This window comes from Podarcis erhardii, assembly GCF_964252035.2.
Source record: "Podarcis erhardii genome assembly, chromosome: 5".
NCBI classification, from domain to species: Eukaryota; Metazoa; Chordata; class Lepidosauria; order Squamata; family Lacertidae; genus Podarcis; species Podarcis erhardii.
Window position 1 is genome coordinate 29,446,607 of NC_138509.1, and position 16,585 is coordinate 29,463,191.

Below are 16,585 nucleotides of genomic sequence, written 5' to 3' on the forward strand. Positions count from 1 at the left end.
GTGATCGCGTCAGGAGGCGGCGGGAGAAGCTCGCTCGGCGGCCGGCGGCGGCGCGTCTCCTCCCACCGGCCTCCTCGGCTCCCTTTTCCCCGCCCGCTCCAACTGAGGTGGCCGGCTGTGTGGCTTCAGGGGAAGTGGGAAGGGAAAGCGGCCAGGCGTCCCCGGATAGGCCTCAGGGGGAGGTCGAGTGGGAAAGGGACCCCGAGGGCCATCCAGTCCAGCCCACTTTGAAGTGCAAGGAAGAGCCTGCGGTGGAGAAGGGCGCGAATATATGCGCCTTCTTTTCTGGTGTTCCGCCGCCCCCTCTTCTCCCCCAACAGCCCCCGCCCCCCGGTCGGGCTTCTTGGCTTTTTAACTACGGCGGGGCGGGCGGAAATTCCACTGGCAGAGTTGATCTTTGCATAGCCTTGCCGCCCGTGGGGTGGAGGGACGACACATTAAAAAAGCAATTGCCGCAGGTTTATATATATATTATTGCAGTTATGTAATACCCTTTACTAGGCACAAAATTGTGGCAAGCCTTGGCGTTATCCAGAATTCTTTGTTGTGCTTTTCACTTTATAAAAGGTCTTTGTGCTATTCTGCTCTTTCCATGAAAAGAGTTTTCAGCTAAATCAGCACGCCAAGCAGCTCGGTATCATGCCTTCCAACAGTTTGCAGATCTGGTACAAAAAAGGGCACAGAGTACTAAAAAAAAAAGAAAGGAAAAAGCCTGCCTCCCTTTGTGTAACATCTTGCCTTAATGAAGAATTTCCTGATTACATTATAGTTGTTTTTGTTTTTATTATGTATTTGTGGTTTTATATCTTGATTTTATTCTGTGAACTGCCCTGAGACCCCCTGGTATAGGCCTGTATATAAATTCAATTACTAATAATAATTAATAATAATAAAGGTGTTATCCAAAGTGGATTCTGAAGCTATATATAAGGGGTGAGGTGGAACACCCTGTCACCATCACCTTCACATTTCATTACTTTGTTAAAAAAATTCTTTAACTTTTCACTGTGATACAAAACTACTCTTTTTTTGGAATCTCTATTTATGCCCCTTCAAAAAGCCCTTATGAAAGAGGTAGAGATAAAGGCTGTCCACACATTACCAGCTCCAGTGTGCTCCCACCTCTGGTATATTTAGTCACAATCCATGCGTATTTTTCTGTAAATACTTGTGTTTGATGCACTTTCCCTCAAACCAGCTTCCATCCAGTTTGAAAACATAAGCCACAAGCTGAGATGTGTACATTTCAGACAGCCATTGTAAATGGGCAGATGACAGCTCTATTGAACAGGAGGGACAGGGGACATGGAGATACGGGTCAGGTAACGTGCATCAAATGAAGATGTCCCCACTCTCTCTCTGCTGTGTACAGCAATGTTTAAAAGTACCAGTATTTGAAACACAGTGGGGGAAATTAGTTTGCTGCATTTTAAGCTGCTAATGTGTACATAGCCAAAGATTAGATAGCTAAAATGCAGTTTGAGCCATGCCATACAAATCTCCAAATTCAAAGTGAACAAATAAAAGATAGTGGCAATTAACACTTTAAAACAGTAAAGACATTTCAGTATTTACACTGATGTTCCTTGTAAGGGATAGGTAAAACTTTTCTGTGCATCATCAACAGATATAGGAACACAGCAAAGGGGGACTTTCAGATCCAATTCTAAGGGGATACCTTGCAGTCAGTGTTGACCCTTGCTATGTCTACCCTTTGAAGTTATGCACTAGGTAGGTAACTTATTTTGCCTTTTTACAGATGAGGATCTGAAGGTGAGGGAAAGGGATTTCTCCCAGGCTGCTTAGTGCATCCGTAGCAGACAAACCCACTCATTCAAGTCCAAGCCTAAGAAGCTGCTCACTGGACCATACTCCACTCTTAAGGATGCTGTTTCAAAACTGCAGAAACACAGCTCATTGGAGAGATCTGGTTTGCTTATGCAATTTGAAGTAGATTACCTTTTTCTGTTCTGTGGGACTGACGTGCTGAAAATTAAAGGTTTCGTGATCCTGTTTCTAGTTTCTGAATGTGACATTTCCCACATAACACTCTAGTCTCTTAAACTACAGCCTGTCCTCCTAGGAAGCCTCACAGAAGTCCCTTAACCCACTAATGGAGCATGACCCTCAACGTGGCAATTGCTGCTGTAGTACAGACATCATTTTGATGTACATGGGAGTATGTTTTATAGCAGGGGTCAGCAAACTTTTTCAGCAGGGGGCTGGTCCACCATCCCTCAGACCTTGTGGGAGGCGGACTATATTTTGAAGGGGGGGAAATGAACGAATTCCTATGCCCCATAAATAACCCAGAGATGCATTTTAAAAAGGACACATTCTACTCATGTAAAAACACACTGATTCCTGGACCGTCTGCGGGCTGGATTTAGAAGGCAATTGGGCCGGATCCAACCCCTGGGCCTTAGTTTGCCTACCCATGTTTTATAGGAAGGAAGTGTTGCAAGAAGAGAAAATATACACTTACACTGTTGAAAATTTAAGCAGGGCCTATGGGAAGTTCTTGCTTTATATTTTAGTCAGGGTGAGGCACTTTCTTAGAACTTCCATGACCACCTTTAATTCTTCCATCAATGCTTTTCTCACACTCATACTTTTGACTTTATAAAAGCAATTTGCACTGTTCCGCTCTTGCCATAAAAAAGAGTTTCCAGCTAAATCAATAGCACACCATGTCTTCCAACTTTTGGCAGATCTGGTAGAATTGCATAGAGTACTAAAAAAAAGAAAAGGACATGTCATTTGAACTGCGGCCCCACATTTATGAAACTTCCCCACTCATCATGGAGAGGTGTGTCAAGCCCACTCCCTGCTTGCATTTAGGTGGGCTTTAAATACGTTTCTTTTTCAATCTGTTCTTTATTTAAATGGTGAGTTGGACTTTAAACTGTCATTCATTTCTGTTTTAAAAAAGGCTATGGCTTTTTACTGGTTTAATTGGAAACAGTTGTAGCCTGCTGTTGACACTGATTTCAAGTGTTATTACATTAACTGTATTAGCCTATAAATGATTTTATTGATAAATAAATAAGTAGATGTAGAATAGCCTTGGGAAATTTTCATTTCAAAAGGTTATTCCTCAATAACATAAATAAATAAATGCACTCAATTCCTGCACATTTCTGAAAACATAAGGCTTAGTGAAAAGCGAAAAGTGCTATTATTCTGCCCATCATAGTTTTCTATATACGGTAATTTGTATATACTTATTTCATTAAGTCATCACTGCCTCCAGTGAAATGGCAATCCTTCTCTGCAATGTGATGTCAGTAGTTAATTGTGTTCTGCTGAATGCTTTTGTGGGCATAAACTGGTACCCATTCAAATTGTGTGTGTATGGATCAGATCCATTAATGCACATTTACTGACGTATGTGACAGGGATAAAACCATGCATACAAATAAGCATCAAGGTTGTAAAATGGTTTATAAATGGAATAAGAAACAAGGTGTCAAGGTACTGTAATCTCAGTATTAATTCCCATAACTGACAAACTATACTTACTTGTCCTATAAATAATATTTGGCTCTACAGTTCTCTTTATCTCTGAATGTGATGTAAGCTGGTGTCATGCTTCATTAGTAGCTCATACTAGTATAGATATTTGGGGGGCTGTTATGTTTTAACTAACTATTCTTCAAATGAAGGGTGGTATATAAATTTTAACAAAACAACTACCATCTTCTGATCTATGGTTACACCTCCCATCCCCTTTTGCAAGTACTTTAGTTAGGGTGCCCTCTTAACAGGCAAAATATTTGGTCATACCCAGCGCAGATAAACAGGTAGGAACTACTTTTCAGGACAATGAAAACAGTAATTAAATCTGAGGGCAACAGCAATGTAATGCTTTACGACTGAAGTCAAAGTGAGAACAAAGTACTCCCATATGGAAATATGAATGTGGTTATGAATATAAGGTGTGGTGCCTTCTCACAGCTCACCTGAATACTTTCCACTATGATGGGAAACAATGGTTAGATATATACTGAGTTATATTATTTGTCCTAAATTACTTTATAGCTGCCAGCTACCTGGGGGGGGGGAGGGGAGAAGCCTAGCCTGTTGCATTTTCCTGTTTTTAACCACAATTTGGTATGGATAAATCACCAGGGGAAGTTTCTAAATGCTTATCACCTGACTAATATATGGAAATTGAGCTGCTGTCAAAAGCATGGGGTAAAACAAAAATTGGTAACAGGCACTGGTGATGGTAAATTACCTTAAGTATCTAGCACTGTTTGTCTTTTGCAAATGGACAACAGAAAACCAGTAGAAAGCTTCTAATAAGCATATTTGTGTTTTAATTGGTGGGATTGGATGCAATTATGTAGTACAGGCAATCCTTGTTGTTTATGTGCATGAGTAGCTTCATCTAGGTTGGTTTCAACAGCTGCAGGAGGCTATGTATATAAATTGTGGTGGTTTGAGCATTGGGTTTAGGCTAGGAAGACCAGGGTTCAAATCTAATTAGGTGAACTTTGGCAACTCCTCCTTCAACCTAACAGGATTGTTGTGATGATAAAAGCAGAGAGAACTGAACTGTATGATCAGGCATTGGTTGTGTGGTCTCTGTGACTGGCTTTTTACTTCTAGCTCAGAAGAGGCATGTAAGTTTTTTGTTGTTTTGACGGTGGTCATATCAACCACAATGTTGCAGAATGCAAAGTGCTTGGTTTTTTTCTTAAATTTGTAGCTCAGCTACTTTATTCCAATAAGCTCTAAATGATGTGTGCAGTTTTACACTAATTCTTTAACCTGAGTATGCATATTGGTGTGCAGACATGGATGGGATCAGAATACTATTTTGCACTGTTGAGGCAGATACTTTTCAGCTTGTTTTACCCGAGGATGTGGTTAAATGGCTTGGAGTAGTGAGGCCTTTGACTTCCCCCTTGATCCTCCCCTTCATGGTTTTGAAATCAAGGACCTAGGAGGTAGTGAGTGCCTCCCTAAGATAAGGAGCGGTTCCTGTCTCAAGGATGCAAAGTGAGACTTCTCCTATAATTGACATTAAATTATTTGGCAATTAACAAATACCATTCTGTCTAACTTGCATTTTTTACAAAGCAAGATGATAGAGAGCATTGTGGCTTTTCAACTCTGGGCAGTTCTGTATTATTACTTGGATCCAGTCCAATCTGGGTTCAGGGTTATTTATGGGATGGAAGGAGCCTTAGTCACCCTGGTGGATGATTCATGATAGGGTGGACAGGGGTAGGATGCTACCTTGATAATCCTCCTGGACCTCAGAGGCTTTCAGTATGTACTATCAACTGTAACATCCTGTGTCAATTATTGGGATTTAGGAGGCTCTGTATTACAATAGTTCAGGTTGTTCTTGAATAGTCATTCCCAGAAAATGGTGTTGGGAGACTTTTGCTCTGTCTGGTGGCCATTGGCTTGTAGAGTCCATTTTTACCTGCAAGCTGTACAACATGAATTTTCCAGGAAAGCCATCCAAAGGTTTATACTGCATTGTTATCAGTCAACCTTTCCTTTGTACCCTCTGATCTCAGGGAGGCTGTCGGAATCCTAAACCAGGGCCTGGCAATAGTTCTGGAATGGGTGTGAGCAAATGAGCTGAGGTTTAATCTAAGCAAGACTGAGGTGTTGTGGGTAGGGAGATTCCGAGTTCTGGATGGTGGCTTACAGCTGATATTGGATTGGGTTGGCGATCTTAGAATAGGAATAGGAATGCTCCTGGCTTAAATATATACAGAAGGCCGACTTTTCCACAGTGATCCATGTGCGCATTGAAGATATTGTAGGAACTTCAGCTGGTTCAGAATGTGGCGGCCAGAGTCCTATTGGGGACAAGGTGAGCAGCATCTTTATAATATCAGCTGCAGTGGTTGCCAGTTGTCAGGAGTGGGTCAGCAATAAATCACACAGACTAAGTTAACTCTTTATTAGAAGAACCAGGCTGCTCAGTAGTGCCATGCCTAGTGAGCACAGCAATTCTTTCCCATAGGTTTTTCCCCTTTGAGGCAGTTGTGGGGACTGAGGGTCCCTGCCTTCCCACAGCTGTCCAAGCCTCCTCCTCTCCCGGGTCGCTCCAAGACTCTGCCAGCACACCTGTCTCTGCTCCTCCTCCTCCTCCATACCTCTTCTAGTTCTGGGAGACCAGGGCTGAGGGGAAGTGGTTGCAGCAGGAGTGGGAGACACCTTAGCTTGTTCTCCAGAGCCAGTGTGGTGTAGTGGTTAAGAGCGGTGGACTCGTAATCTGGGGAACCGGGTTCGCGTCTCCGCTTCTCCACATGCATCTGCTGGGTGACCTTGGGCCACTCACACTTCTCTGAAGTCTCTCAGCCCCACTCACCTCAGAGTGTTTGTTGTGGGGGAGGAAGGGAAAGTAGAATATTAGCTGCTTTGAGACTCCTTTGGGTAGTGATAAAGCGGGATATCAAATCCAAATCCAAACTCCAGACTGACTCATCTCTGCCTCTTGGCCTCCCTCTTCCTCAGATTCTCCTTCTGGACTTCTCTCTGCCACAGACTCCTCCTACTCACTAAACCCTGTTGCCACTTCAGCTTCCAACACCACCTTTTCCCAATCTTCTCCCTCTGACCACTCATTCCCATCCCACCACCAGTCCCTGAGCTCTGAGCCTTTGTCCCTTGAGTGTTCCCCAGCTGATGTCTCCCACTACTCCTCTGCATTCAGCCAGTCCAAGACACCAGTGCATTTTAGGCCAATTTAAAAGTGCTGGTTTTAACCCTTTAAGCCATAAATGGTTTAGGCCCAAGCTATTTATTTGAACACCTGTTCCTGTACTACCCTGCCTATACCTTAGGATCTGCTTTGGATACTCTGCTGGCATGCCTATGTCAAGAAGGGTGGCTACAGGGAGAGGTCCTTCCTTATCTCCCAATGCACCTGTATCAAATTTCTGTTGTAGGCAATAATAATTTGAGCACTGACAGCACCTAATTCTTCTACAGTCTGATCTTAAGAAGAATTAGGCACGCCTAAATCAGTTTAAATAAATAGGAATAATCATTCCCAACAATGCGTAAGATCAAACTTTGGAGTGAATATTATCGTGTGCATACATTAATTTTTAAATAAAAGGCCATTAAAAGCTTACTGCTGGAGGGTGGCTTTGAGTATTTGTAGAAATGGCATGTGCTTTTTGTGACTGTTCTTTCTGTAGTGTATTTTTACTCGTGCTTATGTTTTTAAATATGTTGCAAGTTTTGTGTGCAACAAGCAAGTAACAAATATTATCACCGTTATTAATAAGAATTGATATATTTGGAGTTTGCGGAATGCTAGAGGCCATTTAGCACTAGGGAATATTTGTCCCACATGTGAACAGTGTTAAACTGCAGGAAATAAGCCAAATGTATATTCTAGCCAAATTTTTGCATTATTAGATGCATTTGAATCATAGAACAGTTTTATGCCTGATTCTTCAAATCAGTTTTATGCCTGCTTCTTTCTTCTTTCCTCCCACCTTTGTTGACCTAAGCACTATACTGTACAGGGGCGTCTTGAGTGAAACTTTTAATGTTGCGCTAGTCAGTGGCCCCAAGAGTCCGGGGTCGAGAGGTAAGCAATCCGACTCCGGAGTGGCGATCCAGCTCGCATCTTACTTTTCACTAGGAGGGCTCCGTCCAGCTCCAGAGCAAAGCGCAGCCGAGCCTCCCTCTTGGAGGGTCTGTCCGGGGAAGATACTAACCTTCCGGGAAGAGCACGTTTTATTCCCCCATTGCTGGGTGCGGGGGGTCTCCATGTTCCACATAGGTGCTTATTTTCTTTCCTTCATGGATGAGCCATGAAAGTTTCCTTGCTTTTTTGCAGCTGTGGATTGCAAAGTCATGCACGGAGCGCCTTTTCCTGTTAGTATCTTATTGACAACGCAACGAGCCTGGTACGTATTAAGGGATCTGTTCCCAGAGAAGCTGGTCGGGGTGGGGACGGGATGGTTGGAGAAGCAGCCTCGCTTAGTGCACGAACCTTCCTTGTCTGCCCAGCGGGCTGGCGAGAAGAGCCCATTCCGAAAAGTTGGCTGCACTTTCCTCCAGGATAGACGTGGAGAAGCGGAATGCAATTAAAAGTTGGTGGAACCCTGAGAAAAGTCCCAGGGAAGTTTCTGCTGCTGGCTGCGGGAGGGAAAGGAAAGGAAAAAAACAAAATCCCCACATTTATATTTTTTTAATTAAAAAAATCCCCAAAAATCCTCCGACCTGTGACCGCCTTAGTGCAAGTTTGCCATGAAGCAGCCCAAGTCTGCCCGGAAAAACCCGCCAGGCAAGCAAAACTGCCTCAAATCTGCATACAAAGGGGTTGGGGGCGAGACAGTTTTAACGAAACTGGCTCTCTTTCTCAAGCATTTGCTTTTTGGGGAAAAGGAAAGGTCAAACAGCAACTTCTCGAACTGGCCTTTTTTAAACCACCACCCCCTTGTTTGCTTAAACTGCATTACTATTGCTTTTTAAATGCAAAAAAACCCCCACGCAATGGGTTAAACTCTGCTGTATATCTCGGTTTCCCAGCAGTGCATCTTGGCTGATCTCAGTAGAGTTAATTAATCATCGCACTGTCGTCAATTTAAAATCGAATTTAACCCATTGTTTGGTTCCTCGGCAGCCCTTGTGAGAGCAGTTGTACAATGAGAGCTGCAGGCCACCGCTGGCTTCTACCTCCTGCAGAAATAAATCCCACTCCAGGAAGCCATCTGCTTGAAACAAGAGCAGAGGCAGCGGCTTGGTCCTCCCCCTTCCCCCTCTCTCTGCTGATATCTCGCTTTGGCGGGGGGGGGGGGTGAGTTTCTCTATCTGTCAGTAGTATTGCTCAACAGGGCAGCTTGTTTAAAAGCCAGTTCGGAGGAGAAGCGGGCAGGAGGCTTGCCTCTGCATACTTGCCTCCGGAGTCACCATTTGAGCGCAGGAGGCTGTCCATTTGCATACGAACCCTCTTGCAAATGCAAGTGCCCCTGGAGTACGTGCAGATGCAAAAAGTCAGGAGGGAAGCCAGTCTTCTTGTCACACTGCATAAGCCTGAGTCATGAGCGAGCAGTTCTCTGTTCTGCTTCCCTAAAAAACCAGATCTGCAGGGGGCTGCAGAATCTCCTCAGTCTGAAGGGTCCTGACAGCAAGAGAGGCTTTTAGCAAGACACACTGGTTCTTGTATTTTGCGGGGGTGGGGGGGACTGTTGCATTTCTCCTTGCAGAAAGGCGTGGGCCTTTCAGTTGTTTGAAAAGGGGGCAGATGTGCATCCGATCCCTGCCGTCCGCACGGTGTCTGTAAATGCACACACGCTGACTTATCTGACACATCACAGACAGCGGCAATTGCAAGAAGTGCGCAGTGTCTGGAATTGCGCTTTTGAGCCCACCAGGGAAAATCCCTGCTGCTTTCAAGGTATACACTTCCTGGTTTTAATACCCAAGTGTTGCATTTATTGCAGAGGAAACTGCCGTTTGAACTTGTCCATATTACTCCAGTATGAATTGTGACAGGGAGACACGTGTCCTCAAGTGCTTGGGGAAATGGGTAGGGGAGCTGTGATTGGCTGTCGTTCCCTTTTGCGCATCGCATGTTTGGAGGCGTGTGTATTTCCTTCCCACTGTATGTGCTTCTCATAGTGGACACCGCTGGAATGCTGATATAAAGCAGCTCTTACTGGCAGATCACATAATAAATGTTATATTTGCATTAGCTTGTTAATTGTGATATAAGCAGGGATATAAGTGTTTGGAGCAGCTCTATCCTACAGCTGCTTGGATTTTTGATATGTTGCACTTTGTGCAGGATGAATAACATTTCTGAACATTTTCTTCTTAGCACGTTTAAATAGGGTGAACACCCAAAGGTGTCTCTCCCTTGCATGTTTACTGTGTTTATTCCTGGACGGTCCCATAAAGCGCAAAGTGGTTCTAAAATCTTGTGGGAACAAATGGATTGATTGGAGTTGAATTGACAAGCACTCGTTTGCCAAAGCCAAATGAAAATGTTCCATTTCTAAAAACACAGATATGTAATAAGCAAGTTGTGAAACTCGAGAGATTCAGTCATCGTGGCTTAAAATATCATTTACATTCGATTTGAAAATGGACGGAACCCATTAAAAAAGTTGTCAGTGTAGCCCACAGTCCATCGTTAAGTAATTTATGTGTAATGGCTTTGTGCATAGATCGCTTGGATGTAGTGACAAAAGAGATGTTGGTACTGAAGCATTGCTTAGTGAGAAGAGTAATTGTATTAAATCTTGAAGCAGTGTGTAGATTTACTGGAAGTTTTGTATTCCGATGAAACTAGGGTTGTATTTGGCCACAGAGAGAGCATAAAGCCAAGGAAAACATCTCTCTTAGGCTTGATCTGGTCTAGGATTTTCCTTGTGAGAGTCGATGTCAGTTTGAAACACACTTGTGCCCGTAAGTTGTTCACTTTATGCAAGCAGATGCATTGAGCTTCAGCGAACCCACAGCAAAATGCCTTCTGGTGCCTCCACTGGCGGCAACAATAGCGGTCAGCAGCAATGAGTCTAAATAAACTCTTGACACCACTGCCTGGACCTTAGAGTGCTGGATTTTTTATTTTATTTTTAAAAGGGGATCCCACAGTAGATATCACTGGTGGGCCCCGGCAGCTCCTCAAATATGTTTTGTGATGAAGCCAGCTTGAGGGAGAAGCTCATTAGCTTCTAGTTCAGAGTTCATCAGTCTTTATGGGCCCATGGACACATTTTGGAATTTTGAGAAAGTGGCAGAGTTTCTACTCCCTCTTCTCTTCCAACAGATAGAAAATGTGCCTAGCCACACATGCTTTTTGCTTTTCCACAGGGTCTGAGTAAAAATCGGTTCCAGTAGAATTAAATGTTACCTTCTTGTTTGTTTGTTTTTGTTGTTTTTTAAAAATATATTTATTTAGTTTTACAAAAAAAGAAGAAAGAGTTTCAGAACCACAAAGCCAATCACAAACATGCATCAGTATACAAAAAACAAATTAAAAATAAAAACTCCAATTTTTAAATTCATGTTTACATAGCAATCTTTCTTGACTTCCTCCCGCCTCCCTTTTCTGTGTTCCTCTTTGTCCAATCAGATACAGCAAATCCTTACCCTCTTTCAAAACTCATTTCTAATTATTAAAATCACATCTATTATGTCTCCAATCTTTCCTCCTTATGTTTGAACACCTTTAACATATTGTTTACTTTTGACATAATATAACTTTAATCTTTCACCCTTTTTCCATTACATTTTTGCATACTTTTTAACACTGTATCCCTTATGCCATATTATTTTTATATCCAACATCATTTTAACATTCGTAAATTTTGCAGTGTTTCTGCAGATAGTTCTTGAACTTCTTCCAGTCCTCTTCCACCGCTTCTTCTCCCAGGTCTCAAATTCTGCCAGTCATTTCTGCCAATTCCATGTAGTCTATTACTTGGATCTGCCATTCTTCCAGGGTGGGCAAATCTTGTGTCTTCCAGTACTTTGCGATGAGTATTCTTGCTGCTGTTGTCGCGTACATAAAAAACGTTCTATCTATCTTTAACACCAATTGGCCAACTATGCCCAAGAGAAAAGCCTCTGGTTTCTTAGGGAAGGTATATTTAAATACCTTTTTCAGTTCATTATATATCATCTCCCAGAAAGCCTTAATCTTCGGGCACGTCCACCAAAGGTGAAAGAATGTGCCTTCAGTTTCTTTACATTTCCAACATTTGTTATCAGGCAAATGGTAAATTTTAGCAAGCTTGACTGGGGTCATGTACCACCTATAGATCATTTTCATAATATTATCTCTTAAGGCATTACATGCCGTAAATTTCATACCGGTGGTCCACAACTTTTCCCAGTCAGCAAACATAATGTTATAACCTATGTCCTGTGCCCATTTAATCATAGCTGATTTAACTGTTTCATCCTGAGTATTCCATTTCAACAGCAAGTTATACATTCTTGAAATAATCTTAGTTTTAGGTTCTAACAGTTCTGTTTCCAATTTCGATTTCTCCACCTGAAAGCCCAGTTTTTTATCCAAATTATAGGCCTCTCTTATTTGATAATAATGAAGCCAATCTCGCACTTTATCTTTTAGTTTCTCAAAACTCTGCAATTTCAATGTATCTCCTTCTTGTTCTAGTATCTCCCAATATTTCGGCCACATTGTCTCATGTAAATGTTACCTTCTTGAATCAGCATGATTTGATATGTTTTTCCTAAGAATACACCATCAGCTTTACACTGGCACATAGTAAAAAATTGCAGTTCTAGTGCAAAAACACTGATTCCAGGGTCTCCATGGGTTTTCATGACTTTTGCACAGGGGACCAACAAAACCACCAACAAATCACAGGACACATATGTAGACACAGATGAATGAATCAATTTATTTATTTTTTGTTGGAGGGGGGGAGACCGTGTAAAATTATGAGGAGCCGTAAGGATCTGTGAATTGGCTCCATGCTTTTGCACCATAGCAGCACTAGGAATGGTGTTTTTTGTTTTTGTTTTACTGTGAAATTCATAGTTGCTAAAGTTTGCTTTAAGTGGATGGTGATTATTAGTGAGCCCAGTTACCCCAACCTACCTACCTGGCTCCAGAAGAATGGAGAAGGTCTAGGTGGCCTTCCTTGTCTGGACCTCACATCAGCCACAAATTCTCTTGTTTACCTGAGGGGAGCCAGCCTTCTCTCAGCCTTGGTGGTTCTTGTTGGCATCTATCTGTCTCGAGAGACAATGGAGTGCACCTCCGGGGTGAAGTCAAACCGCTGCCTTAGCAGTACCAAAGTTGCAAGTCTGGGCAGTGTGTAGGGAGATCCTAGGCTGTCCAGCCTTGCTGATGTGGTCCAAAGGAAAGCCGAGTAATACATTTGGCACCAGCTTGGCTGCAAGAGCTGCCGGAAGGAGGTTACGAGGCATCATCCAACTGCCTTAGGGACTGTACAGTGGTACCTCAGGTTAAGAACTTAATTCATTCTGGAGCTCTGTTCTTAACCCGAAACTGTTCTTAACCTGAAGCACCACTTTAGCTAATGGGGCCTCCTGCTGCCGCCGTGTCGCTGCGGCCCGATTTCTGTTCTCATCCTGAAGCAAAGTTCTTAACCCAAGGTAATATTTCTGGGTTAGCAGAGTCTGTAACCTGAAGCATATGTAACCCGAGGTACCACTGTACTCTGTATTTGTGTATGGTTTACTCCTTACCATTTTGATCTCACGAAGATATCCTGCAAGGTTTATGGTCAGAATTTGGGCTACCTTTCCTGGTTGACAAGCCTCATCTGCTCCTCACCTCCCTCTACAGCATGTGCAGAAACTGCCTTCTTGACCACTGGTCCCACTATGGGTCTCATCCGCTCAATTCGCCAGAGGCTGTCTTCGCATGCAGGGAAAGTTCCAGACTCACTGAATGATCTATTGGCTACCCTTACCTGGCTTAGCTGGCCAGTCAAAGCCGTTTCCGGGGGTATGGCTGCTGTCACACGCTGCAGGGTGGCGACCAAAGGTAGACAAACTACCCCAGGAGGAACATGACATGTTCCCCCCACCAGAGGTACTACCCTTCCCCTAACACCCCCCCCCCCAAATCCCACTCAGCCTTGGTAATCCAGAGTTACTTCTGAGCAAGAATGCAGAGGATTCACTGTTAGCAAACTAATATCCTGGCTGCCCACTTCCCCTCCTTCCCCAACTCATTTTTTAAGGCTAATTCATACCTCTGGTACCGAGATAGTGAAGCCTGTATGTTCTGAGGAAATGACAGAGTGTGAAGTGACAACTTGCACAGGTTGTGCATAAAATTACAATTTCTGCAATTCAGTGCCTGATACTCCCCCCCCTTTCAAATTCAGTGTTGTTTTTAATTTGGTTAGCTACATTTGGGGAATATATGATCCCTTTCTCCTTAAGCCCCATAGGAAGCTCCGTTCTCTTTTACTCTCCTTTTCTATTTCCCCCCTCCCCCAACTCCAAATACAACTCTCTTTCTAAAAAAAATTATCCTCTCTTAAGCCTAGCCTGTCCTTTTCTTAGGCAATTGGTCATGTGACTTTGGCTTAAGCATAGCATAGCCCTGTGCCTCTGATAGTTACTATCAGTGGCATCTTCTCTTGGCAGTAGGTTAACCCTTTCCTGGTCAGACTTGGGAAACTCTTGACTTCTCCACAATTATGTTAGAAGTTCTGCATCTAGGAATCTAATACGTGTACACTTTCAACCCAGTTGAACACAGTGGGATTTACTTATGTATAAACACGTGTAAGATCGCACTGCCTAAGTACTCTTATTAGAGACTAAGGCTGCAATCCTAACCTCATTTACCTGGGAGCAAGCCCCATTGAATTCAGTTGGACTTTCTTCTGAGTAGACATGAGGATTGCATTGTTAATGCCCATGGGACTTCAAAGTACACACATGCTTAGGATTTTACTGTAAGACTATGTATGGCTACTTAAACAACACATCCATCCCCACAGAATCTGAGGTAGAGCAGCATCCTTGATAGCATCTCAGTATGCATGCATAAGATCCCGCTGAATTTATGATACACTGAATTGGGGCCAGCGTATCGAGGTCAGGGCATAGGACAGTGTAGGTGCATTGCTCAAAGCAGTTAGTCTGGTGCAAGGAAGGAGCAATAAATGTTGTTTTCATATCTGGATATTCCGGATTATGCATGCCTACCTATAAACAGTTGCTAAGCAGCATTGAAATATTATACTTGTGAGAAAGTTCCTCAAGAATAGGGAGGATTCTAGTTTTTATCTTGATGAGATAAGCATTTGCCAGGATTATACTGCCTCCACCAAACTCTGGGAAGTATTACATTAAATTCCTAGCCACCTTAATGCTGTATACAACTGGAAATCATTCTGGGTGTGCATATGAAATACGTAGTTCAGGTTGTAATACAAAAAGGCAACATATGAGAAAGAGTTATCCATTTGTTAGAAGGGGACAAGAGCTTGTTTCCTACTTCAGTAGCCTTGGAGCTAGAGATTTCTTATCTTTGCAGTTCCTGGCTCTTACAGGAAGGGGATTTCTCAACCCCCTTGTGTCTTGCTTCATTGTTCAAGTGCTCTTCTATTTAAGGGGGAGAAATTGTATTCCCCCCCCCCCACTTAATTAAATAAATGTTTGCATCATTAAATTCTTGTTAAATTTTGTCATACTGCAGACCAGTGTTCTGGTTCTCTTGTTCTTTGGACTGCCACATTTTCTGGACACTTGAAGGGCTTCTGAATTTTGGCACTGGAATGCATGGGCGATGTGTCTGAGGCTGAGCCAAAAGCACATATGCAGCATGGAGGGTTGTGGGAAGTGGTCTTCGTCTTCATCATAATTCTTTAATATTTGTGTCAAGCTGCAATGGATTGTGATCCTGTAAATTGTACTGTTTGAAAGTGGTCATTGCAAGACCATGAGGAAGGGCCATAGCTTATTGTTGGAGCATCTCTTTTACCTGCAGAAGGACCCAGATTAAGTCCCTGGCATCTCCAGGTACAGCTGAGAATGTCTGCTGCCTGAAATCTTGTAGAACCACAGCCGGTCATTGTAGACAATGTTGAGTTAGATGGACAAATGGTCTGACACAGTATAAGACAGTTTCCTATATTAGAAAGATGCAAGAATAATTGTCATAACGACACATAGCAACTGCAGAAGATGTGTTCAAGTTGGGAAAGCTATCAAAAATGGTGTCAGTTCTCAACAGTTCACAGCATTGATTGCAACACTTTTGAGTAAATCTAATAGTTCAAATATGGGTGATTAATAGGGCTTTGAAGAATAGTATTTTAGGTGACAAATACTGTATATTAGAGATGAGGGCATTTGCAAATCTATAGCCCCTACTGGCTACATAGCAGTTCTTCCTCTTCTTCATCCTGCTCAGTCTGGAAAAGCTGCATTTTTTCCAGATAACTCAGTGGGACTTATCTTCCTACGTAAGATCGTGCTATGTATCCTTTTATATTTGTTTCTTTGGGAGTCAGCTACAGCTGGATTCTTGTCCTCAACATCTTTAGGTGGAAATGCAACGGTTTTGTTCAACATAAAGTTGATGCATATATATGTCTGTACATTGTATTTTAAGGCATGTGATGAGTGTTTGTGAATTCCATGTGAAAGGGTTCAGCTATTGAAGAGAGAACTGTGCAAGAAAAAGTCTCTTGCAGAAAACAATATGAAAAATAAGGGGAAATGTGCAATTCCTTGACACATCCAAAAGAAGCTCTGCACACCCGATGGTTGGAGCAAGCATAATGATTACCACATTGCAGCTACTATAAATTACTCTCAAATGAGGACTCTTGTTGTGGCAGCTCCTCACATGGAGTGATTTTTATTAATGCAAATGTTGATGCACAAGAGGCTTGTAATGGTATTTAATGTCATTGGCTATGCATGGTGAGCCATCAAAAGCTCAACACCAGATGAATTGTTAGCACACAAATCAATGGGTAGATGTGACTATGTGACTATGTGGTACTGTAGTTGTAACCTGCATACCCAGTCATCCTGTTCAGATAAGTTGGATTTACAATGCAGTCCTGTACATGTCTACTCAGAAGCAAGTTTCACTGAGGATAATATGAGCCTTTCTGAT

At 42.7% G+C, this 16,585-nt stretch overlaps 1 protein-coding gene across 2 annotated transcripts in view; it reads left to right on the top strand.

Annotated features, from left to right (window-relative positions):
- The first annotated feature begins 2 nt into the window (after positions 1-2).
- The window catches only part of TET1 (tet methylcytosine dioxygenase 1), a 77,712-nt gene continuing 61,129 nt past the window's right edge, over positions 3-16,585 (top strand). The window contains exons 1-3 of one of the 2 annotated variants that reach the window (XM_081861746.1): positions 3-458; positions 7,494-7,636; positions 7,807-7,895. The gene's annotated coding sequence lies outside the window, so the exon portion shown is untranslated. The other variant, XM_081861747.1, reaches the window with a different exon arrangement.